Genomic DNA, 27,338 nt, shown 5'->3' with positions numbered 1-27,338 from the left:
TACTATGGACTATTCATAAACAGATGGCTGCATCCATACTGTGTTTACATGTGTCTATACTTGTGATGTATTACAAGATCGTTCCTATATCAGAGCAGTAGTTAGATTTCTAGTCAGTTTTGATCTAAGTATGGGAATTCCTACCTCAGCGATGATATGATCTCATATATATATTTTGCGTTGAATGTTTTTACAGGTTCCAACCGGGCTCTCCACAAGATGATCCTCGACATGATAAAGTACTTCACTCTTCCTAGATGATAATTGAAATCCTCATCTACTACAGACTTCGCACTTTAGGGGGCAATCTGTTACACAAAATATTGTCACCATGACTATTTGCAGTCAATATGGGTCTATCATCATTCATACTGTCCTCCTAACCAAGTCTCAAACCTCAACTCTTCATGTCAAGCTTTGAAAATGAGAGAAAGACCTTTAAAAATCAATAAAGGTCTGGTTCCACACTTTCTCTCACTGTTGCCTGCGGTCCCGCACCCTTTGTTCGTGTTACCTGCGGACTTGCCCGTTTTGTCTCTAAAGGAGTGGGTGTGGACCCCTGTGAAAGTAAAAAAGGCGCAAGTTTATTCTTAAAAACTCACTTTGGGTTAATTCTAGATGATTCTAGAAGGAATTTTGACGTGGATGGTTCACTCCTAGGTGGTTCATGCATCCCAAAAGAGAAGGAGCTAATCCCTTGATGAGAGGAGCTATCCGTTTGAAGGAGGGCTTTATCCCTTTGAAGGTGGACCTAGTAACTTCCCTTCATTGCACTATAAATTAAGGCATTGGGCTGGTTGCTAGAGAGGTTAGAAGCTGAACATTTTTTAGGGTAAATGCTGGTGGAAATTAAAATTCCTAGTTAAGCTTGAGAGGAGAGATCACATACCTTTTGGCTTCATTGGGAAGAGAGTGAAACTTGTCAAAGTAGAGGAGACTTCTTGATGGACCCTGGGAGGAGCTTGTACAACATCAAGGCACAGGTTGTAAAGTTCTTCTTTGATTTGAATTAATACAATCGGATTCATTTTTCTCAACAAATTGTCTTATGTAATTTGTTTCATGAATTCCTTGATCATCATGATAAGTATGCTTTATTATATTGGCTTTTCAGGTGCTATTTAATTTGTGTGCTTGTTTGTGTTTGCAGATTCTCTACAAGGGAGCTCATTTGGATCAACGGAGCGAGGCTTTCACAAACTTGCATTGGACCCAAGGTAGGCCTAAAACACTTGTTTGCCTTTGTTTATAAATTGCATACTTAGAGAAAGATAGGATTTGATTGGCTTGCTTGTCACTAGATATCATTAGATACTAGGGAGGTCGGTCTTCTCCACATGTGAGTATTTTAGCTCAATTGGATTTAAAGTTCGACTAAGGTAGTATATCACATGTTTAGTACCAAATTCATCTTCCTGAACTAACACCATTCCAATGGTGGAATGGGAGGCGGCGAGATACAAGAAGTAGTCCTGGTTGTAGTTGGGAGGATGCAATAACGGTGCATGGGTCAACGATTGTATCAAAAGATTTATCAGCTATCTCATCCCAAAAGAATGCAATATTCTGTTTCAACAACTGGGTAAAACCCTTTGTGATCTCGGCGTAGTTAGGAATGAATCAACGTAAAAAGTTTTATGTCCCTTGCAAACTTTGGAGTTGGCAAAGACTCGAAGGAGGAGGCAATTTGACAATAGCTTCAACCTTCGAGGGATCGACACGAATGCTGGCTTTCGAAACAGAAAACCCCAGTAACCGACCCATTTCTATATAGAAAACACACTTGTGTGGATTCAACCTAATTCGATAATGCCTAAACCTCATAAAGATTGCTCGTAAATGGATGAGATGATCAGCTCGATGTAGTGAATGAGCAGGTAAATCATCGAGATAGGGTTGCAGAATGTGCTTGATATCATGAAACGCGTAAGACATGGCCCTTTGAAAAGTTGCCCCGACGTTCTTGAGCCCAAAAGGTAATTTGCAATAAGCAAATGTCCCCCATGGACAAATGAAAGCCGTTTTTGGTTGATCAGCAGGTAGAATATTGATTTGATTGTATCCGGAAAAACCATCCATGAAGGAGAATATTTCACTGCTGGCACAATCATCAATGATTTGATCGATATAGGGAGTTGGGTAATTGTCTTTTGGACAGGCTCAATTAATGTCCCTATAATCGATACATATTCTTATTGTCCCTTGCTTTTTGTTAACAGGAACAATATTTGATACCCAATCCGTTAACGGAATCAGATAAATGAAACCTTCTTTGAGTAATTTTTCAACTTCTTCTTTAATAGCAACAGCTTTTCGTGGGTGGATCTGACGCAAACGTTGTTGGACGGGTTTAGCATCCGGGTAAGTTTTGATTTCATGAATAACAATTGCTGGGTCAATTCTTGGCATTTCCTCATATGACCACGCAAAGACGTCGTGGAATTCTTGAAATAGGGCCTTATATATTTGAATTTCATCTTCCGTACAAGAGGCACCTATATGAATGTTTTGAACAATTCCAGGCTTAACCGAAATATCAATAGGAATAGTTCGAGAAATGTTTCCCAAATTTAACTCTGAATCATGATTTTTCATTGGATTCTGAGGTTTCTTGACATATTCAGTCGTAAAAATAGATGAAAAATCATTTTCAAAATGATCAATCTCAGGTAAAAACGAAGATCTATGATGAAGATCTTCCCATGGTAAATCATCGACACATAGGATTTCATGAATTTTCTCATCAGTGTGAACAAGTTCGGAAAACGTTGTTGAATCCGAGTTTGATGTTGAAAGTGATTCCTCATGGACCACATTCATTAAGTCAATTTTGGTTGAAGATGGGTCGGAAAACGACTGCACGGCCTGATACGCAATTTCATACGGACTCAAAGGCATAACATTACCAAATGAGTCTATCTCAGATTCGGAAGGTACGATCCAAGGATCATCATAAACAATAGTGTCTGACAAAATCATATGAATGGTTGCAGTAGAAGACGATGCGTTGATAGGAGGAAAAGGAAAAGTTCCTAGTAAACCAGAATCTTTAACTAGTCCTACTCCAACATCCTTATACGGTATAGTTGTTTTGCCGACATGCTAAATGCTTTCAGAAGAGGCTGGGTTGGATGAAAAGTAAGTCAGATGATCTATAGTTACGATCTTTCCATTATGAGGGAAATTTATAAGCCGAAAGACCAATGAAACGACAGTCGTCATAGCGTAAGGCCAACTACGAACCAAAAGAAGGTTGTAATCTAGAGGGGCATCAACCACCTCCACATCTAGATTAACAGTTTTGCCTTCAACCCCTATAGGTAAATCCTGTAGAATGCCAAAAGGATGAAACCCATAGCCATCAAAGGCCTTTAGAATCGTCGGGGATTGATTTAGCGTAGGAGAACCAAGCAATCTCCAACACTGTATCGACATAATACACGTTCAGGCTCCCTCATCAATCACAGTCCTATAACAAGGTTTGTTTTTGACTAACAATGGGATCTGAAAAGCCATTTGATGAGGTAGGCACGGTGTACTATTTTCTAGATCGAAAATTATAAGGTTCGAGTCCTGAACGTCAACAGCTCCTATAGCCAACAACAGTAATTTACGCTGTGCTGGACATGATTGCAGCACTTCCAAAGCCAACATTGCTGAAGGTGAAATAGCCAAATCTTCAACAATGTTATAGTTCTGAGCTGCTCTCACTTGTGGATTGAAAGCTGACTTTTGAAGTATACCCTTGGCGGGCGGTTTGATTACTATGTCTGGGTTAGGTTTCTCGATCTGTAGTGGATCGGAACCGGGAGTTGAAGTTGGTGGGTTCAAATGAGAAGATTTTGCTTCCTTACCATCAACAAGACTTTTACTTCCATAATCATGTGATCGAGTCGCAATCCTAACATGGGACATCATCATTATGGGTTCTTCGGAGGCATTTGAGGAAGAACCTATCATCTTACTGTCTTGACTAGGAAAAGGATCCTTCAAAACAGCAGGCGTTTGGGAACCTTTGACAATTTTTGCAACCTCTGCATGATGAGGGCAGTCTCTTGTAAAATTCTCTTCGTCACAAATGAGACAAGGATAACGAGGTTTGCGTTTCTCATCAGTTGATTCTGCTTTTTCTGGTTTCTCTTTCGAATTTTTATCTGTTTTATTTTTCTTCTTCCCTTTCTTCTTACCGCCGGATTTTGATTTGGCTGTAGATGACTCTACAACATGAATATCGGCGGAAATTTCTGCGGAAGAATCTCCTGTCGGGGAATCTGGTAAAGTTATGATAGGAGAATAATTCTTAGAATATTTCTTCTTACTTTTGGTATTAATCGTACCAATCATACCATCAGCGGCATGAGACCCTGAAGGAGCTGCAGTTATTTGATTTTGTTTAGGAAGATCGGGGATTTTCTCATGTAACGTACCTGACTGCGTATAAACTAAGTCAAGGTACTGAGCTTGAGCAATTACTTGCTCTTCAGTAACGACTCTGGCCTTAGCTACATCCTCAGTGATCTTCGGTAATAAAGATTTTACAAACCATTTAGCTAAGATTTGATCCGAGATAAAAACTTTCACTAAACGCCGTCGACGTCTCCATTCATGAATGTGATCTAAAATATAAGTGGATGTTGACTGCTTTAATGAAGTTAATAATTCCGTGCCATTGTCATATCTGACTGGCAACTGAAAATGAGTTAAAAATGAATTAGCTAACTGACTAAAGTTATAAAAAGTGGCTTGCGGTAACTCAATGTACCACTTGGCCGCAAGACCAATTAGAGTGCGCTGGAAAAGCCTTAAACGGATTGAATCATCTGAAATGGAATTAGACGCACACTAGAGGTGATAAGTCATCACATGGTTCGAAAGATAGTTAATGAGATCGTTCGTAAGGCACGACAAGTGAGGCAAGTCCAAAGTTGCAATGAATGGTAACTGACGATTAGGGTCCCTGAAACCCTGGGTCATGAGACTAACTCCAGGAGTAGGATATCCAGGATAACTAGGAATTGGAATTGCATTTGGGATATTATATCCTCCCGGAAAACCAGGATTAACCAGACCGTACTGAGGTTGTTGAGGTTGTTGATATGTATACCTAGGGTACGGTTGATACTGATAGACTGGCTGCTGCACAGCAGGACCGAATTGGTACTGTCCTTGGTATGGTTGATAAGTAAATTGAGGTTGACTTGTGACAACCATACTTGGACTAGGTTTTCCTACAGGCATTTGAACCGAAGTCTGAATTGTGGATCTAGACTGAGGTAAATATGTCTGAGGAGTTGATACAGGAACAGTAGAAACCGGAGTTGTCGATACTCCAGAAGTAGGTGGGGTAGATTGAACAGATGTTGCAGCAGTCGTTTGAGGCGGAGTACGAGGCGTACTAGGCCCAGACTGAGAAACTACAGAAGGTGCAGAAATTTGAATAGTAGACTGGACAGGTTGCTAGGATGAACCAGAAACTAAGGGTTGTCCAGTTTGAGATGACAACTGTACATTCGGTTGCAAGACCTGTTGAGATTGAGAAGGATCCCACACTAAATTCATTCCGGGGTACAGACCCATAACAGGTTGAGAATATTGAGGACCATAAGTGGGTTGAGGGTAGGGTTGATAATTCAAAGGTACATTTCTAGCTCCTTGAGCTCTTGATTGACCGGAAGGTGGTTGGAAACCTTGCGTTGGGTACTGACCTTAAGGTTGATAACCTTGAGGCACGTACTGATACTGGGGTTGACCTTGAGGTACATATTGATACTGGGGTTGACCTTGAGGTACATACTGAGTCTGGGGTTGACCTTGAGGAACTTACTGTCCTGTAGGTATGTACTGTCCCTGAGGTTGCCCTCCAGGCGGAAATTGGGTACCTTGAGTTTGCCCCCCAGGCAATAATTGAGGACTTTGAGGCTGCCCCACAAGTGGTAACTGACCACCTTGAGGTTGAGGATTAGGAATAGTACTTGACATCATAAGAATATCTTCTACACTAAATGACTTAGTTCCATTATTTCCAGTTAATAACACTTGTTCAATAGGTTGATGAGATGCTCCCGAAAAAATACCAGTAAGTGACTGATACCCAGAGGGAATAGAAGGACCGCCGTATAAAAAGGTTTCTAGAGATTGAGAAAACATGGACGACTGTCTTGACATATTTAACGAAGGATAGTAACCTCTAGGTGTTGGGTGAAAAGGAATGTGAGGTGGTGAAAAACTTAGTCCCGTGTTTTCCAAAAAATTCGTCAATGAAAGATACCAAGCGTTGCTCCTAGGTGGACTGTAAAAGATTGATTCACGCTCCCTAAGTTCTATAACAGGTTGATTTTCAGGGATAGGGATACCTTCTTCTTCCGGAGCAGCAAGTTCTTTAATGGCTATAAGTCCAGAAGGAAGATTTTGGGTAATTATTCTTTCTACCCTCAGTGAACCAGGACCACTAGAAGATGGAGAGGCAAATCCAGATGTTGGCGTAGAAGAAAATTCAGTTTCAGGTTTGGATATATCAGGTTACTCACCTAAATCACTAGTAGATGAAAAACTACCAGTAACTTCGGAAACAGAAATAGATTGTGGATTATAATCTGCTACTAGAGCTTGATAATCAGGATGTACCACTAAAGAAGATTCTCCTTCTTCAGGTGACCCAACTCTACTGTCTCTAGGAGTTACAAGGGCTCGTAACCCTTCAGGCTGGCTCGGTGAAAACTCAGGAGGTTGGCCCCGAAGTCTACGGGACTTCCTCGGTAATTCAGCCACGATTAAATATTTTAACTACTTCACATGCAAACAAAGAAAAATCTCAATGAAAACCACCTAAAGCCTCTAAAGAACCAAACAATTTTGAATCACACGCCTAAAGAATCTAGGAGATCAAACCACACACAAACAGTAACTTTCCGTACTGAAAACACTAGTTGGTGATGAAATCCAACGTCGCAGAGTTCAATACAGAAATGGCAGTTGGAACAGTTACCCCGGAAACCTACTTAATGAATAGACTAGCACAAGTTTCTCCACTAAACCGTCTCGAGTGAAGAGAACCCCCCAGAAAATCCAAGTGAGTCTAGCCGACGTCTGCTCCAGGTACAGTGGGATCTTCCCTCCACCGTTACCTTAGGAAAGAATCCTGTAGAATATGGTCACTATGGTTACCAACAGAAACAAATATACCTGGGGGAACAGTCTACGATCCGATATGCACGCAAGGGCAGAGTAACAAGATCAATCCCCTTGAAGGCTCCTTGACATAATCCAAGGTTTACCAACAAGTGACCCCAGGCTCCTCGACAATGGTTAATCCGAGGTTTACCGTTTTTAATACGTGAATATCTTCTATCGTTCCCAATGAGGAAGGATTGATTCCCACATTGGTTCAGATATGATCTCGTGCTTCTCCTTTAAGAGGAGCTTTCCTAGAGCATAGATGTAACAATTGGATTTTATCTCCTACCGCAAGATACAGCTACTTGTTTGTTTTACTATCTTGGAGAGTTAATTACTCCCTACTCCAAGATACTAGCCTAAGCTATGTTGGTGTAATAGAGCCCTAGAAATAAAAAGATTACTAGATAGATTTTACTTTAAGCGTTATTTTTATTGGTTTTTCTTTAAGTCAAGAGGTGCGGAGATGAAACTTATGGTGTGAAGACTCGACTCGAAATCACTAAAAAATGCACTTAAGATGATAAGCAATCTTTTCCCTTCAATGAATTTCTAGCTAGGAAAGAGTTGAGAATGCAAATGCTTGTAAAAACAAATCTTTTCCTTAACAAACAAATCAAAAGAAGAGCTTTTTGTCTTTTCCAATGCACTCAAAAATGAGACAACTAGTTATGCTCACAAAAAATTCCCTTTTCTTTCAAACACTCAAATACTACAAAAACAAACTTTTTCCAAAAGAGATTTTTATTTTTATAAAACACTCAAAACTATGGAAAAATCTAATCTTGAGATCTATAAATTCTAAGAACTATTTGAAGTAAAAGCTTACAAGATTTCTTTTCAAGGATGTTTTACTTAGCTATAAGAAAACTAAGGACTAATTTGTCCAGAATCACAAATCAGTCAAAAAACAACCAATTTTTGTTTTCTTTTCTAAAAATGAAATCCAAAACTTTTAACACAAGTCTTTTCAAAGTTTCGTAAAGAGAAACACAAGATGGATTCCTCAACAAAGGTAGATTTTTCAAATGGTCACACTCATAAGAAGGCTAGTAAAAACCAAGGTGATCTTAGGCTTCTAAGGCTTCTAAGCTCTGAGCTACTACAAGACCAAAATGAAAATCAAGCCCGACAATCAAAACTTCTAGGAATTTCACCTAAAACCCTAATACCAATGGAATTAACCTAAGAAAAGTTCCTGACAAGTCACATGCAGGTCTGGGCAGGGGATAACAACACCTAAACAAATCCTAAGCTGACTGAAAGAGAAAATCTTAAGTTTTTCAAAATTTTGACAGGGTCTGCAGGCCCGCAGTCCACACAGGTGTGGTACCGCTCTGTGTGTAAAGAAAAAGTGCAGACAGGTCCGCACTGTGTTACAAGCAGAGGGTGCGGTCCTCTCCCAAAAGTATGAAAAACAAAAAATAATCCAATATCTACTAAATCTACCCAATTCCACACACAACAAGCCAAAAACAGAAACAAAAACACAGTTTCTCAAGTCAAAGTAAAGCAAATAAAAAAATCAAGTCCCCAGCGGAGTCGCCATTTTGTCACACGGAATGAGTCGTTCTTGCGGACAAGACCAACCTCCCTAGTATCTAATGATATCTAGTGACAAGCAAGCCAATCCAATTCTATCTTTCTCTAAATATGCAATTTATAAACAAAGGCAAACAAGTGTTTTAGGCCTACCTTGGGTCCAATGCAAGTTTGTGGAAGCCTCGCTCCGTTGATCCAAATGAGCTCCCTTGTAGCGAATCTGCAAACACAAACAAGCACACAAATTAAATAGCACCTGAAAATCCAATATAATAAAGCACACTTATCATGATGATCAAGGAATTCATGAAAAGAATCACATAAGACAATTTGTTGAGAAAAATGAATCTGATTGTATTAATTCAAATCAAAGAAGAACTTTACAACTTGTGCCTTGATGCTGTACAAGCTCCTCCCAGGGTCCATCAAGAAGTCTCCTCTACTTTGAAAAGTTTCACTCTCTTCCCAATGAAGCCAAAAGGTATGTGATCTCTCCTTTCAAGCTTAACTAGGAAGTCTCAATTCCACCAGCATTTACCCTAAAAAAATGTTCAGCTTCTAACCTCTCTAGAAACCAGCCCAATTCCTTAATTTATAGTGCAATGGAGGGAAGTTACTAGGTCCACCTTCAAAGGGATAGCTCCTCTCATCAAGGGATTAGCTCCTTCTCTTTTGGGATGCATGAACCACCTAGGAGCGAACCATCCACGTCAAAATTCCTTCTAGAATCATCTAGAATTAACCCAAAGTGAGTTTTTAAGAATAAACTTCCACCTTTTTGACTTTTACAGGGGTCCGCACCCACTCCTTTAGAGACAGAGCGGGCAGGTCCGCAGGTAACACGAACAAAGGATGTGGGACTGTAGGCAACATTGAGAGAAAGTGCGGAACCAGAGCTTTATTGATTTTTAAAGGTCTCTCTCTCATTTTCAAAGCTTGACATGAAGAGCTGAGGTTTGAGACTTGCTTAGGAGGACAGTATGAATGATGATAGACCCATACTGACTGCAAATATTCATGGTGACAATATTTTGTGTAACAAAAGGAAAAGAGGAAATAAATGACATTTAATTATGAAAATAATGGAAAATAGGAGAAAAGGAAGGTGAAGAGACAAAATTAGAGGAAAAATGAAGGAGAATGAAGAAAAATGAGACATCAACGATAAAAAGGCTCTATTTGTGGTGAAAAAGATTCGGGAATACTTCTAGTAGAAGGCTAGCGATTAATTGATTATCTCCTTGCATTGAGTTATTATACAAAGAGGAGAAAGAGGTGAACCTGTTTCTAGATTTATGGATCTAACCATAATTTGTGCCTCCGAGACATCTCAAATCCTTTTTCCTTTGGGGTAAATTTTCAAAATCCTCTTGCTCTCTATGAGTTTATTTATCTGTTGGTAATCCTTGCAATTAGAGGACAATCCCTAAAAAAATTCCCATATTCATTACAACACTTTTATCTAAATGAGATATTTCATAATCTAGAGTCTGTTTCTAAAGATGGTCCTAATAATAAATGCTTATTGGTGCTGAAAGAGGCTATCAAATATTTAGATAGATATAGATCCTTGAATAGAATGTATATCTTCCCCCCTTAGTTTCCATAGAAACCTTGACAAAGTTACCAATGGCATTGTCAATGCATTGGATGATTGCTTCCTCCCATAATTCCTTTGGAAGAGAAAAGATCCCAACCCATACTAGGGTAGGAAAGAAGTCTTATTTCTAATGATTGCATCATTCTTTCAAAAATTACATGAGGATCATAGCACTATTAAAAAGTAAGTCCCTCTTTCAAAAACCCTCATTCTATCATCCTAACATAAGAATAAAAATAAGAATAAAATAAAATAATAAATAAATAAATAAATATGAATAAACGTCTTTGCCGTACCTAAAATTCTTTTTGTCCCTTGATGTTCCATTAATTTTGGATCCGATTGATTAATGACTTTTCAAGGAGCCACAATCAAATAAACTTGTACATCATAGCATTATTCTGCATATAATGAACATAGTTTGAAATCTTGTTGGATCTAACCTCATAGTCTGGATATTGCATTGCTTTTGGCCAAGAAATGCCCTTGAAATTTCATTTTCCAAAATGGTCCAAGAAATAGTTTCTCTAAGTGACCATAATCTCAATTTCCTCGAGCTGAGCTTTGAAAAGGATGTGAATGAAGAGGAGTTTGGGAGGGATTGTGGGTTGGTCTAACATTCCTACTAACCCTTGAGATAATTTGCCTAAAAAAATGGAACAAGCCTCATCCCGTAACAATTATTGTTGGGTCACTAACTTTTCATTATTATTACCACTTATCGACACATATTTCATCCATTTCTACCATTATTTATCATCCCATATATCATAACTTATCATTTAATTCCATTTCATAATTAGTTATGCTCTTGTGGATAAGTAATGCGTGTTCTCCTTTATTTTTAATAAATTGATGACTATTATGCAAGTTTTTTCCAATGATGGTTTATTAATTTTTTATAACATCACTCACCATTTTAGCATCCAATATCTCTTCTAGATTGAAAATTTGATCTCCAACTCATAATCAAATATTCCAACTCAGAAATTCGTTGGGATAAAAAATGATAATTTTGCATTGGACGTTTTGGACAACTGAAGATGAATCTTGAAAATCCGAGACATGGGTTTTGTGTAGAACAGACCAAATTAGTTTTCCGATTTGTTCTCCAAAATTCGGTCTAGATTGTGAGAAGCACAAGGTTCTTTGAAGGCGATTTTCCCATGTTTGTTGTCGTGGCTGTTTTCCTAATTCTCCTAATTGCACTACCATATTCGACTTGTTCCATCTGAATCATGATGGAGAGATATTTCAAATTTGATCTTGCTGATCAATTTGTTTGTGACAATCCAAATTTGTAATGGAAATAATTTTGTAACCAATTTAGTTGTAGTTTATCTTAGCTCTGTTTGTATTTAAATGAAAACAAAGATCAAAGAGAGGGGGATGGAAAATAATTGAATTAAAGGCAGAGCTTAGAGTTGTATTGTATCTATTTATAATTTTTAATGAAAGAAGCTATCAGTGGAATTTCATAAATTTCTACTTGTAATTTGATTATAACTATTTTTTCAAGGCATAACTAACTCTTGGGCAGTTGGAACCACTACCTTGGACGAGGTGCTACCTTGAACATCTAAAGTAGTTTAGTTGTGTTCTTATTTATTTGAATTTTAATTGCTATTCCTTAAAGTAAATTTCTTCTTTTTTTTTAAGTAATTTGTTGGCTACTACATTTTCGACATTTGTTATTTCCCGCAATTTCTAGATTCGATTTAATTTGTTGCCCTAGATTATCATTTGAATTCTGTTGGGTGCAATAGGTTAAATTTGCAATTCAAAAATGTGTGGTTTAATTTAGTATTGATTCAAACATGATGATTAACATAATTCTTTTCCTCTCATTTACTTTTTGGTTTTTAAATCTAATATTGTTTTTCAAATATTACATTTTATTTCTTTTCGATGAGCTTGACAGTGTAGAACCCAATAATGTAGAACCAATGTTAGTTGTTGAAAGCTGCTTGCATATATTTTACAGATTGCCTTCAAATAGAAAGACGTTCATGGGGTTGATAATTAGTGTTCAAGTGATTTATTTTTTATTTATAAATAATTAATTTATTCAACATTTGCCATAAATAACTGTCTAAAAGAAGCACTAAAAAATAACCATCAATCATTTAAATATCCATACTAGCTAATAATAATTTTATTACAATTTAATTAATTTAATTGATGAATAAAAATAAATTATTTTAATAAAAAACACAAATTTTATTAATAAATATCATTCCTATGTAATTATTATTTCAAAAATTTTAATCAATTAAAATAATCATTAATAAATATATATTGGCTTTTACTCTATCAATCTTAAAAAATATTCATAAATATTTCTAAGAAAATAAACTTGCATACCTTTAAATCGTAAATTATTAATTTATTTCTTTACTTTATGAAAATATAACTTTTAACCAATGGAAAACAACTACCATATAACCTTCTATCCACAAAACTTTGAAATTTCTTGTACGGATAGTTTATTGTTGAGCTTTCAGGAATGATGGACTTGAATCTGAACATGACATTACGCTCACCTTTTCTTCATTTCCTTGCCAACTCTCAACTAAATGAACATAAACTCTCAACTAAAGTTACAACTTTGAACCTTATGGAGTCTTATTCATAATATATATGTGTCTAGCCAATTTTCCATGAATTATGAGAATGATGTGACATTTTCTTGAATCACGAGGACAAAACATGAAAGGCAGTTTCCATGTGGCATAACTTCTATATACAAACTCCATCTGACATCTTTCTTGCACCTTTGGAAACATTTTTGAGTGTAGAACAAGGTTATGTGGTCTATTGAAGGCGAGAGTTTTTGGAACACAAATTTTTTTGTTTAATGCCTCAAACTTCCTCCAAAAGGTTTTAGACACCAATTCTCAAAATTTCGACTCACTAGTGAAAATGGCATTGTAAATTGATTCCTTTGATTATTCCACTTTGAAAGCATTAAGATATATGAAAAATAATATAATGATTTAATCTAGGTAATGGATCAATAGTTGTCTCCTTAAGGTGATAGATACAATCTCTTCTAGAAAATTATATAATAAAGGAAGAATGTGTGGCAATAAAGAAGGAAAAAAGGAAATTATGTGGCTTGATAAAATATTTGAAGGTTTGGAGAAAAAACAAGCGAATCCTACTCATTTTCTTGTCAAAAACCTTTTTGAAATCAAGTTGATCACGAATATGTTGACAGTGCTAGACCCGCCAACATGTTAGGGGATCTATCCGATAAGAAGTCCCAACTAAACCTCAGACCATTTAGAGTAGGAGTCTCATTAGTGGGTAGTAAGGTTGTGCCTTGACTGCGAAGGTGTGCAGAGGTAAGTGTGATATATTTGTCGAAAGCAAGTATGTGACCTTGCAGTGAGTAAAGTGAGATGCATGGGGGTTCTAACACACGAAGGGGAAAAGGAAGTGTGTCCCTTAGAAGTGTAATAGTACAGATCCTGAAAGGAACACATGAGTTGAATGACATCACGAGATGGAAAGCAGAATATTCCACAATCCAAGGTGATGGGTTAAACCAACAACACGACTTCAACACAATTCATACAATCATATATAAAATATTTCATACACAAATGCATAAGATAAATAACATACATTGCTAAAGAAACTAGAATAGTCCAACTACAATAAAAATATATGCATGAAGACATGTTGGATCTGATATATATTATTAAGTGAATTTTCCATCCATACATACACCATTGATAACCACTAGCCCCAATAGTGGAACATTACAGTCAACACCGCCTGCTCCTCCAACGAGATGTACTCACTCTGCACCATGGAGAAGCCAAGGCTCGTCACAATACTCTCCAAGCCTTCTCTAAGCAATGCTTGGCCAAAATCTTGGCTGCCAAAAGGTTGTACTATGAGTTATGAGGTTCTATATATAGCATAGGGTGGGGTGACCCTTCACATTCCCCTTTGAATCTTAGACTACCTTCATGACTCTTCACATTACAACATTGATTGTTCACATTCCACTATTGACACTTGGAAATTCACTTACAATATGTTTACGATAATAAAATTTCCACATATACCCATGTGGGACAAAAATAGGCTCGAGTTAGCCTGACAATACAAACAACATCACTCAGGATCTTGGGGAAAGACCAACTCGGTAACCTCCTCGGTGTGATCTTTGGTGGCAAACTAATACCAAGCTTGTTAATGCGTTATTGTGTCCCTGTACTATTTGATGACATCTTTGTCGAAGTCGACTCTTGCCTCCATGGATTTCGGGTATATGGTTCTGAAACCTCTCTCGAGCTCATCCCAAAGCATGAAAAACATTTTCTTGAGTGTGGCTAGACCACTGATGTACCTTTTCATGCTCTCTATGTTGGGTTATAAGTCATCATTGGTGGATATGTGCATCAGATGGTCTATGTACCTGTTGACATCCAACTTGACTTGGTTCTTCCTCATGGCCGAGGTGAGGGTTTCATTGGAAGGGATCTTGTGCGCTCACACTATGACATCCATACTCCTGAACAACCATGCATAGGAAACCTGAATTTTATTCATGAGGGGAGGGAGTTGCTCGTAGTTCCAGATCAACATATGAATTTGTGCTTTGTCTAGCTCAGCGTCTATGATCTTGGTGGATATTGGTGCCCACCCACCTATCCCACCTAGATCTCTAGAAAATTTATTTTATATCCTTGTTTATTTTAGCATTTAGTATTTTTAATAGTTTTTTAGGTCCTAAACTTCCGGAGCAGTTTTGACCCCCTAAACGACGTTTTTTTGAGGTCCGCTACTAGTGCGTGGGTGTCTGTAGGGGCTTGCAGAAGAACTTGTACTACTCAAAGACACCTTTCCATCAAGGTATTGTACATGCCAAATGGAGATAATATGACCAAGTTATTACCCTAGGAAGTTGGCTGCCTAACTAACCCCAACGGGGCCAACAAACTCTTGGTGTTACATCTCCTAGGGTTAGGGTTTTGGTTGTTTAGGGTTTAATCATGTTTTTCAATAATAAATAGACCCTTGAGCCTCATTGTAGCACAGTTTATAGGCATGTAGCCACCACATCTATTCTCAGAGATGAGCTACCATTGCTCAAGCTAGTCTTATTTCCATTATGTTTGTAAGCATATTTCACTATTTGATATTAATGAAATGAAGGGTTATTTCTACTACATCTTTGTATTTATGGTTATATATGTAATTTTTTGCATTCTTATTTAAATTCAGATCACTCTAGCTTCGTCCTCTTGTGCAAGTAAAGTGTGGTTCCCTTATACCTCATTGTCTATTCTTGCATGTGTAAAATAACAGTGTGAATGTCTCTGAGAGTTTGGGTCGTCTGCACGCACTACTGCTGAAAACTGTATAGATGGACAACCACTTTGTGAACAGTCTGAAATTTTCTATACATTTTCTGCATGGTGGCCTCCAAAGTTGATATCTCTGACATTATTGCTTTCTTCATCTCAGTCATGGCAGATCCCACACACTGCTCTATTCTCTACCTGGTCTCTTGCAGGTCGTTCACCACTCGATCATTCTCTGTTATCAAGAACTTGACTGTTGAACTTCTTGCTTCTGCATAAGCCTTAGAAGCCTCGACCATGGAGACTGGGTGCCTTCTAATATCTAGTATAATCACCCTTTCTTCTGTGTTCACAGGTGATGTATGATCATTCAAGAGTTTCTTTCTTCATTCCTGTACAATCCTATGTTGTGTCTCGTCAAATACCAGATTGTACACATTCGTCTCCAAATCAGCATCAAGGAGAACAACTTCTCCTTTCTCGTTCGGGAATGGTTTTGATTCTAGAGGTGGCAGAGACTATAGTACAACGTTGGATGCCCTCAGCATGAGATCAATGTCTTGGTCTTATAGCTCCTATTTTGTCTCCATGTTTTTTGCCTAAACCAACCGCTCAACCCGTTGAGTAAGTTCCCAAACCTCCACCTACTCACCCTCTTCTTCATCTATTGGTTGCTCTGCTATCTCAACTTGTATCTATGCATTTTACTCTATTAGTGCACCATTTCCCTTTTCCTACTCCTTTTTCAGCCTTTCTCTCCTTTCTCTCCTCCTGGGCTCTTATTCTTCTTCCATCCTCTTCTCTGTTTCCTGCAACTTTCTCTCTGCTTCTACCAATATTTGCTTATCCCTCTTTCTTTGTGCTACTTTCCTTTCGCATTTTCACCTCTTTGCATCTATCTCCAAATCTATTCTCTCAAGAAGTGGATCTTCTTTGAACTTTTAGCTTTGCTCGGTCTCTATGCTCTTGGAAATATTTATCTTGCCTTTGTCTTGTTCCAAATTTCTTCTCACTACTATTGTTGTCATTTCTTCGTGTGGTGCTGCTGCTTGTAGTGCAACTTTCCATTCTACAACCATGTTGACCGGTTCATTGAGTCAAGATGAATTATAGCAATACCTCCAAGGATCTTCCTCTAGCCAATGACATGCCCCGTGGATCCATGGGAGGTAGACCTTCACACAATGGTTCTTACATATGTAGTGAGGATCTTACAAAATGAAACTCTTGGTGTTGAATCTGAACTTCAAGTCCTTGGTTTTGACATCTGCATCTTTCAAGGTATGGATCTCGTACAACCCAAAACACAAAGGAAGAGTAGGGCATGGTGCCTTCTTCCTCTTGTGGAATGTTGCTAGCAACCTAGTGGAGATGTGGTATGCAACCTCTTGCATGACCAACTTTTCTGTGGCAAACCTCGGTAGCTCATGTAGAGGGTTCTCCGTGCCAAACATCTTGATGAAGGTGTGAGGGATACTAATCTACAATGTTGAACAATGCCTGCATCGCTTCCTAGGACATGCAAGGTGGTTCCTTCTCAAATATCATCCTTTATAGAGGGGCGATGAAGTGGTCAGACAGCCTCGTCATGACTCCTTAGTAGCTGCATTCAGAGAGAAACTTGCAATAAACATTCACAACTTTCTTTGATGGTGTCCATGTCCAACCCATGCTAGGGAATTGCTATTGAGCTCATATTGCATCAAGAAGGTACATGGACATATAGAATCTTATTTTTCCATCCTTAGGTGGATTCCGAGCATTTGACACATGCACTTTCAGTTGAAGAGACAACATGTCTGACCAGGTGAAAGGCCTTCCTTCATTTTCCAATGTATGTATCATAACAACTCAACTCTGCGGGAAGGTCTCCGTTCTCTCTTAGCCATACAAGCAACGTGAAAAGACAACCAGGTGTTGGTAAGCCTTCCTGAGTGACTTTGTCTTGTAGACCAGGTTGGGTGTCGTCCTAAATTTTGATGGATCTTTTATCCATGCTTCATGAAATCTCTAGATTTTACATTGTTGTTGGGATTCAAAAAGAGTGCATCCATGTAGTTCACCGGATGCAGAAAGTGATAGATCTAATGATATTTTTCTATTCTGAAGGTGGAACTTTGTGTCACACTGGTGCTACTAAATTTCATCATCTCGAGATTGGTATGTGAGACAACCCAGTGAATGGTATCCGCGCATGGGAAGCGAGGTACCTGCATGAAACCTTGTACAAGCCTAACTTATGAATCTTGACATAGGCTTGTAGATATTCCAAATATTCCTTGAAATTGCCTACAAATATGTCCTTGTTTTTTTCCAAGTGATCTTCATGTCCTTATCTACAAACAACTACATGTCTGCATAGATGGGAAAGTTCATTGGCACCTGTTCAACCACATCTCCAGTGCTACTTTCTATAGTGTCTTTTGATCCATCTCTCTCAGAAACCATGATGTCTGTATTGGTGAGAGACTACTCAACAACTGATGTACTTGGAGACAGAGCGGACACTCACGATAAGAAAATTGCAGTTAAAAAAAAAAAAAGCACTTCAGGGATCATCACACAACAAGATGGGTGTTTGATGGGCAAGATTGTGTAGTAGTGACTCTCAAGGCCGGCAGACTATCACTTGGAACTGTGCATTGTGTAGTCTCAACTTCCAGTGAGACATGTTGCTGACTGGAACTGCAGAGCGCAATCTAATTCGGTTGACTTTGAATTGGAATTATGCAATGTGTAGTTCAGTCTAGCTTGACTGTTGGCTAGGACTGCACATTGCGTAATCCCAATGGGAAATACTAGGCAGTTTCTCCGAGAAATGCGCAGAGCACAGCTGGAGGCCAGTGACAAGTAGCCTATGCACAATTCCTCGAGCCAAGGTAGAGCCTCGAGTTTAGGCATGCACAGAGCATGCCCGGGAAAGCAAGATCTAAGCTAAGGCAATGCAGGTCTGCCCAGGGGAAACTTGAAAATGAGTAGATATGAATGCATGAGTGAAGGATGGTGAAGAAAGGAGTGAATAATATTGTATGCAATTAAAACTAATGTAGGAATCAGTCAAATGGATGAACAACAAAGCTAGTGGAGAGGGTCATCGCATCGGAAACTGTTAGTGCACAAACAATGTTATGCATACGACGCTTAAGAAAGAAAATTCAGAACTTGAAATAACACTTCTACAAGTTAAAAAAAAAAAAAAAAACATGAGTGGACATTAAATAAAACATACAAAACAACACTCACACAAGCCAGGGAAATAAAAGTGACAGAAAAAGAAGCAAGAGACTTGAAAAGAAAACTTACCAGGAGAAGTTGCGTTGATGGTGCCAGAGGTTCCTATATGCCTTGGCAACTCTAGAGATCCAAGATGGAATGTGTAGAATGATCTCTGGGGCATCCACTAAATAAATTTGGTAGATTCTGGGAAAAGGTGACACTTGGCAGAAAGTTTCTAAAATCAACTTGCATGTAACTCCCAGTGATAAAAATAGATCCATATTTTTAAGGTTTTTTCTTTTTCGAGAATGGCTATCATGCATGCATGGAACGATTTCACAGCACTAGAGGGAACCGGGAAACTTGTTAGCACATGCATCGGACAATAGCTTAAGGGATGCTTCTATGCAATTCGTGGGTTGAGTGGCTATGGCTGCCTCTCATGCTCTATGCAATTTTCCTATTGAAGACAAGTTGTTTGCTTGGTCTGGCAATTCCTGAGCCAAAGACCATTGTATTGATGTTCTGCGCAATTTTTCTGAGCAAGGCTATCTGTCAGACTGCTTTCTGCATTTCTGGAGAGAAGGGCTAATTGTCGAGCTACTTTGTGCAATTCCTCAGAGCAAGGCATATTTCCCTCTAGGATTGCATAGTTTGCTAATACAACGCAAAAACTAGATGTGAACCAAGTCATTGGGTCAGTTTATGGTTGATCAGAAAAATAAGTTAGCGAACACAAGCTGCAAAGCGAAAGATGACTTCAAATGAAAACACAAGTACCTGAGCAAGGCAAGACATGCTGTTAGGATTTTGAGGAGGGAGGCTCTAAAACAAAGAGAAGGAAAAATTTTGGAGGGTGGTTGTATCTATTACAACAGAATCCTATATTCCATGATCTAACCAAGCACATAAATACAAAGTACCATCCTAATCAATATCATGTAGAGGCCAAAACTATGAAAGAAATTGTACCACAAATTAGAAAATTATGGACATCTTCACCAAGCTTAAAAAGGAAATTTTGAAAATGTATAAATATTATTAATAGTATTGTAAATATATTTGAAGAGTCATAGATTGATATGAATTGTCATTGGGACCTTGGAAGATGAAACAAAAATTCATCCTCTTGTATCAATATATAGATTACCTTTATGAAGAAGAGACAAGTAGAGTTATTCATCAACCTAAGAGTTTTTTTAGGTAACAATAAATGACCATAGAAATTTTAAATAAAACTACAAAGGAGAATGCTCATGATTAGGAGCATGCACATGTTGAAGAACACACACATGATCTGACTAACGTGCATGCATTATTGAAAACATCAACTTGGAATTATGTCAACAACTTGTGTGGTGGTTTAAGGAGCATCGGGTTTAGAGGATGATGAACAAATGTGTTTTTGAGAAAATGAGAAAGTTTGTGTGTGTATGCATGCTTCTATGCACCCCATTTCCACTTTTTCAACCATCGGCATCATGTGACCACCCTTATATTTTATTTAATTTATAGTCATCGAAGAATGTATTATACCAATTGGTAACACACAAAAGAGCCATCTAAACATTTGATTAACATTGGACTATGCATGGGTTACCAATATATATTGTCGTATCAAGGGTTGATTGAACATTTTTATGTAGTTTCTTTGTTTAACTACTCTATTATGTAATCAATAGAAAAACATGAAACCTTTAATTATATCTATACATTTTCATGACATTTAAAACTCTTAGGAAAGAAAATATGAAGTGAAGCCATGCGAGGAACATGAAGCATGGTCTTGCAAGAATGCATATTTCATATGAATCATTTGTTTTTATGATCCTATTTTTTATTTAGAAAATCATGTATATTATAATTTAAAACTTTTGATATATTCATAATATTTGATTTGTATATTTGTAGGTGGAGCATGAAAAGGATGAAAAAAATCAAGCTTCTCAGCGAAACATTGCAAATGAACGAAGTATAACATTCCTTTTAGTTGATGAAGAAATGATCAAGAAAATAGCATGAGTAAAAAAAAACTAGGTTATCAATAATGATCAGTATAACTGAATGTTATAAGTTTTATATTTACGCCGTAAGGCATTTCCCTTTGAAATCAACTTTCCTCTTGGGTTACGTGTACATTTCTGAGCCTTTGATTTTTATGCCGTAAGGTGTTTCCCTTTGAAATCAACTTTCCTCTTGGGTTACGTGTACATTTATGAGCCTTTGATTTAAGTGTTAGACGATGAAAATAATCTTACCCATCCAATTGATTAGACCAGTATACGATGCGACCCAACGGATCGATGCTTGCCCTCGCTCGATGCTACGCTACTTCCAGGTGCTTCTCCATGTGGATACCTTGCACTTGCCCTCGCTCTCGATTTGGTTTCAGGCTTGTTGTTCTTGCCGGTCTTCGTATTTTTCCTTTGCGTATTTACTCCACTGGGAGATTTGTTAGCTGCATCGGGGAGACAAGCATTGGTGCTGAGCGAGGGAAGGGATAGAGATGGAGATCCCCAGCACAGAGAACGCTTTCACAGAGTGGTTGAATCACGGGAGGCAGCAGTGGAGGCCTGCCCCATGGAATCTGTTGATCACTGTCCTTGCGAAGATCCACGACGGAGTAGCCATTTCACCAGAGAAAGAAATGTTTACAGAGAGAGGCACTGCCCTCCTCAAGATCAAAATCTCCTCTGCCTCATTCCACCACCTCTCGACTACAAAATTCCTCTGCCATGGCCTGAAAGTCTCCACAAGGTCTTTCTCACTTTTCTAATGGCAAACATCTGTTTTCTTTAATGTTGGTTTCCAGTTGAATTTTAAAGTTGTGAGAAAGAGCATTATGATTTTAGGAATTACATTTTAGAAATTGCAAAATGCTGGATGCCAGATTGGTAATTTGAAATAGCTTGTTCTTGGTTCTAGATTCTATAGACATTCAGTGGCATTTGGGTTCCATAATTAGATATAACTACTTTCTTGGGTAGGCAGGGGAAAGACTGTTAATCTATTGATAAATCTCTATGTGCTTATTGAACGGAAGAAAACCAATTTTCTTTCTATAATATTACTATTAGCTTCGAATTGGCTCGAGGAATCTCCCGATGTCAATTTGCTGTCTACCAAAAATCATGCATCAAAGACTTGACTCAATCTTGGGTACTGCAAAATAGATTAATTTAAAATCTGTTATTAAATCTTGCTGTTTGATTAAACCTGCATGGTAGATATGGCATAGCAATATGCCCCATAACAAGATTGCAGATCGGAAAGGGCATCAAGGCTGGATGAAGGCAGAAGGACCTTACTTCATATTTCCAGGTGGTGGCACCATGTTTCCCGATGGAGCAATACAATACATTCAGAAGCTGAAACAATATTTACCTATAAGTGGTGGAACCATCAGGACAGCTTTGGATGTTGGCTGTGGGGTTTGAACTTTCTCCCTTTCTCTTCTCCTTAATGTATTGTTTTTGAAGAACCTTTGCAATCTAATTTGTAAATGTACTAGTAGAGCCACGACCCATTACCAAAGGGAATATCACAATTGATTGATTGATTGATCGATTAATATTGAATCTTGACTCCCTAAATGCAGGTTGCCAGCTTTGGAGGATACATGCTTAAGGAAGATATATTAACCATGTCTTTTGCTCCCCTGGATTCACACAAGTCACAGATACAGTTTGCATTGGAAAGGGGCATACCTACATTTCTAGCAATGCTTGGAACCCACAGACTGCCCTTCCCTGCTCATGTATTTGACCTGATTCATTGTTCCCGATGTTTGGTACCCTTCACTGCTTACAGTAATCTTTCTCCATCTCTAACCTAGTGAGAAGATATTGCTGTTGAGTGATATTTCGTTTTGAATTTACACCATTGATGATATCTAATTTTTCACCTCAAAGAAAACAAAAAGTTAAAAGCACTATACTTGCACACTATGCTGCAAAAATTACAAAAGGCATATTTATTGAAGGAATACTCTGTCAAACAGATGGATCTTACATGATCGAGATGGACCATTTTTTGCGATCAGGAGGCTACTTTGTCATCTCTGGACCTCCCATGCAGTGGCCTAAACAAGAGAAAGAATGGGCTGACCTGCAGAATTTAGCGCACACATTATGTTACGAGTTGGTTATTATTGATGGCAACACTGCAATTTGGAAGAAACCTTCCAACAACTCGTGCTTTGCGTTGAAGAGTGTAACTGGACCTAATTTATGTGACGAACATGATGATCCCAACTTGGAATGGTAATTTATTCCATCTAGCAGTTGAAATTGTGTTTTTTGATGTAAAAATGTATATCACCAACTTGGAGCTTTGATCTCCTGGCTAACATTCTCTTTCAATCCGCTTACAAGTATGTACCATTGAAAGAGTGTATTAGCTAGTTTCCACCATTGAAAGAGAAAGAGAACTGTTTACTCGAGCTTCCAAAGTGGACAAGCCGGTTGAACAAACCTCCTCAGCATGTTGTAGACATAAAGAATTTTCTGGATATATTTAAAGCTTATACACGAAGATGGCAAAGGAGAGTGACATACTATAAGAATGTGCTGAATCTGAAGTTAGGATCCTCAAGTGTACGCAATGTTATGGATATGAGTGTAGGTTTTGGTGGCATTGCAGCAGCACTTATTGCAGATCCTGTCTGGATCATGAACGTTGTTCCTACTTATACAAGAAATACTCTTGCTGTGATTTATGATAGAGGCCTTGTTTATCATGATTGGTAAGTTTATATTCCTTGAGAGTTTTGTTAAGTGTTTGAACTATATTGCTATGATCTACAGAATTCGCGTACTTAAAATTCCTACAACACTGCATCTTTGATTTATGATTTTCCAATTGCCTTCCTTGGACGTTGAGTTCAATTTCAAATCAAGGTTCTAGTTAAGTTTGGTTGGCTCTTGGAACAACATCTCAAGTACCATAAGATGGGAATATTTGCTGCCCATGGATTTCCTTTGTTTGCTTCATCTTTTGATGGGAGAGTGCAAGCAAGAACACGTCTATACAATTTGAATAGTATGTACTTGCATTATGGTGAATTCTCTCTAGTTATCAAGGTGCTTCGGGAACTAGGGCATCTTCAGATTTACATGATATTTAACTATTTTCTAGAGATATCAGGGGACTCTGGGCACAAGTTTAATAGGATGGTGATTATGGCAATATCATTGAATATTCTATGACTAGAAATGTGATTTGGCAGGTGTGAGGCCTTCTCTTCTTACCCTTGAACATATGATTTTATTCATGCAATTGGCATTGAATCTCTAATAAGAGATCTGAGTAGAGGTGGAAACAGGTGCCTTTCTGATCCTCCATTTGTCTTTTGGGTTTTCTTCAGATTCTTGAACCTATAACTTTATATTATTTATATTCATGAACCTTGGTCTAAAGAATGATATATCTCCTCCTCTTTGATAGGCATTCTTCAATCATCATTTTTAGTTCCATGTTAAAGTTCATGTGTTACTTACTCATTGGTTTTGGATTTTATGCTTACAGATGTAGTCTTGTTGATTTGATGATTGAAATGGATAGAATTCTCTAGCCTGAAGGAACTGTTGTTGTCCAAGATACTCCTAAGGTCATTGATCGCTGGAGTACAGAAGTTTATGACACTGAGCCAGAGTCCAATCGCAAAGAGAAATTTATAGTGACGCCGTAAGGCATTTCCCTTTGAAATCAACTTTCCTCTTGGGTTACGTGTACATTTTTGAGCCTTTGATTTAAGTGTTAGACGATGAAAATAATCTTACCCATCCAATTGATTAGATCGGTATATGATGCGACCCAGTAGATCGATGCTTGCCCTCGCTCGACGCTACGCTACTTCCAGGTGCTTCTCCATGTGGAGACCTTGCACTTGCCCTCGCTCGGTGATACTATATTCCAGGACCTTGGATCTGTGGAAATCGACTTAAGGAAACCCTTCATATCAATCATAAGGTAGCAAATGATATTCTGACCCTCAGAACATACCCAGTCTGCTACAGGACCCATGAGATGATTCCAAGAGGTCTCAGTCAGCCTTAAAAGGGCTTGGATTATCACCACTAGATGCCTTGGACTGTCATAGGTCCACTTCTGGACTTCGGTTTGTCACGGGATGGCTACAGGAATTGCGATCTGTTATAGAATGGTTGCTCGGCATCAGGGTATGTATTTCCATTTTAGTTTGTCTCAGAGTATATGTCTGCTTTGATTTCCTATTTTCCAATTATTTTGGCTGTGGCATCGCATGGGCCGTGTTGTGGTTACTCTCCGATGCCCTATCATTGCATTTCGGTGGTTGTTCTCTCTGGTATCGATGTGATTAATTGGTTGAAAAGGCAAAGACCAGCTGTGGGCAGCTTCTTGGCTATTCACAAGTTCATTTGATCTTAATACTTTTATATCAATAAAAATATGAGGTCTCTGTTTGCTTTTAAAAATAAGAAATTGTTATGGTGGAAATCAATGACTATATGGTATCGTTTGTTGCTTTCAGTCCTGCCTACTGTGCTAGACGTCACAGTGAACACTCTAGATGATTCTCAAGTTATTTTAAAGGTACTCTATCTCATAAAAAATATTATCCAGTGCTTATGACGGTAGGTGGTAACATAAGTCTTGTCATAGATGTTCGATCCAGCTTTAAGAATTATGATGAATATAATCCAATCTTGCAGCATCCAGACCTATGGATAGTTATGTTTGGTTCGACAGTAGATTTTAATATATGTTTTTTTTACGGAAACAGGGAATTTCCACAAACCATATTCTTGATTTATGCCAATTATTAGCTGTGAATGTGGAGACATGCCATCTAACCAACTATTCTTTATCCCATGAGGTAAGAAAATTAGTATTTCAGAAGCTCATTAAATAATGGGATTGTTTGACAGGCTGGTGGATTGCAATTGACTAGTTTTGTTCAAGATATCATGTGGTATGACCCTACTTGAAAAATAAAATGATGGAGAGGAGAACTCAAACCAACATTCTTCTAAGGGTGAAGGAAGAAAGAAATCCTCGAAAGAGGGGAAATCTGAGGCCATTACAGCTATGGTTGCTGCCAAAGAGGCCACAGCTAAAGGGGATATGAAAAGAATGTGTCCTCCCTCTAAACTTGGCCAGTTCTATGAATTCTTCTCGTTCTCACATCTCTTGCCTCCTATCCAATGTTAGTATACCGTTCCCTGCAATTTTTTATAATTTGAAAGTAGTAGTTTTCAATCTTGTGTATAATAGAAATATTACGAGAATGCATATATCCCATACAAATATGGATATGATGTTGAAAGATTTTCCATGTACTCTTCAAGCCATCAAACTGTGGTTCTTTATTTGATTGTCATGCAAAGATTCCAGAAAATTTTTAACTGTGAAGCATGGCAAACAATGTGCACATTGCCAAATTTAATTTGTTGATTTTCTTTGGAGCTTATGAGTTAGAACTTTGAAGGGAAAAAAAAGTGAATTACGAATAGTATTTTAGTGACTAATGACATTGGGATGTACAGTCATAAGGAAGTCCACAAGGCAATCTGTTGAAGACAAACGTCCTGGAGATTTTTTTTCTATAGACATGAGCGCTTCTTATCCAATCCTGCACTAATTTTGAGCTTCACCTCCATAATGGCTAGGAACTGAATTGTTTCTTCTGTAGATCTCTTATATTTGTCATGCCATTTCCCTTGATATACAGGTGAAGCTTTGCAATGGAAAGTTGGTGACTATAACAGCATCCACCAAAGGTTTTTATAGTGTTGGAAAGCAGCTTGTTCAAAGTCATGCACTTGTCAACTTGCTACAGCAGTTGAGCAGGGCTTTTGCAAATTTCTATAGACGTGAGCACTTCTTATCCAATCCTGCACTAATTTTGAGCTTCACCTCCATAATGGCTAGGAACTGAATTGTTTCTTCTGTAGATTTCTTATATTTCTCATGCCATTTCCCTTGAGGTGAAGCTTTGCAATGGAAAGTTGGTGACTGTAACAACATCCACCAAAGGTTTTTATAGTGTTGGAAAGCAGCTTGTTCAAAGTCATGCACTTGTTAACTTGCTACAGAAGTTGAGCAGGGCTTTTGCAAATGTGAGTATCTTTAAGGTCCAAACTATACTTCTATTGCACCTTATATTATTTAATTGCTTACAAGATGCCTTCTCTCATGTTTAAGAAATTGACATCAGTGTTTAATGTTTGGGCATCGATCTTCTCTTTGTGGGATCGATCTTCTGAATGTTTTAATTTCCTTCTAGCTATTAAGGATTTAAGAAATTATAATGATTTTGGATTTTGAAATAGTTTGTTGTGTTGATAAAAATTGAGGCTTGGACATATTTGTTGTAGACGCTTTCTTCATGGGCTACATCAAGTGTTGAAGAGGTTGCTTCAACTGGACCAGGCATTCACTTTTTTCAACTTTATGTAAGTTTATCATTTCCACCCATATGATTGTCTTCCCATGTTTTCTAAGAT

At 38.0% G+C, this 27,338-nt stretch overlaps 1 pseudogene; it reads left to right on the top strand.

Annotated features, from left to right (window-relative positions):
• Nucleotides 1-27,338, top strand: part of LOC149156252 (putative pectin methyltransferase QUA3) — a 114,543-nt pseudogene that overhangs the window by 53,326 nt on the left and 33,879 nt on the right.

The sequence above is a fragment of the Pinus tabuliformis genome, chromosome 9 (genome assembly GCF_031772625.1).
Source record: "Pinus tabuliformis cultivar Carrire ecotype Pingquan chromosome 9, CPIR1, whole genome shotgun sequence".
NCBI lineage: Eukaryota > Viridiplantae > Streptophyta > Pinopsida > Pinales > Pinaceae > Pinus > Pinus tabuliformis.
The sequence above is the reverse complement of the archived record's forward strand: the minus strand, read 5'-3'. Positions and strand labels throughout refer to the sequence as shown.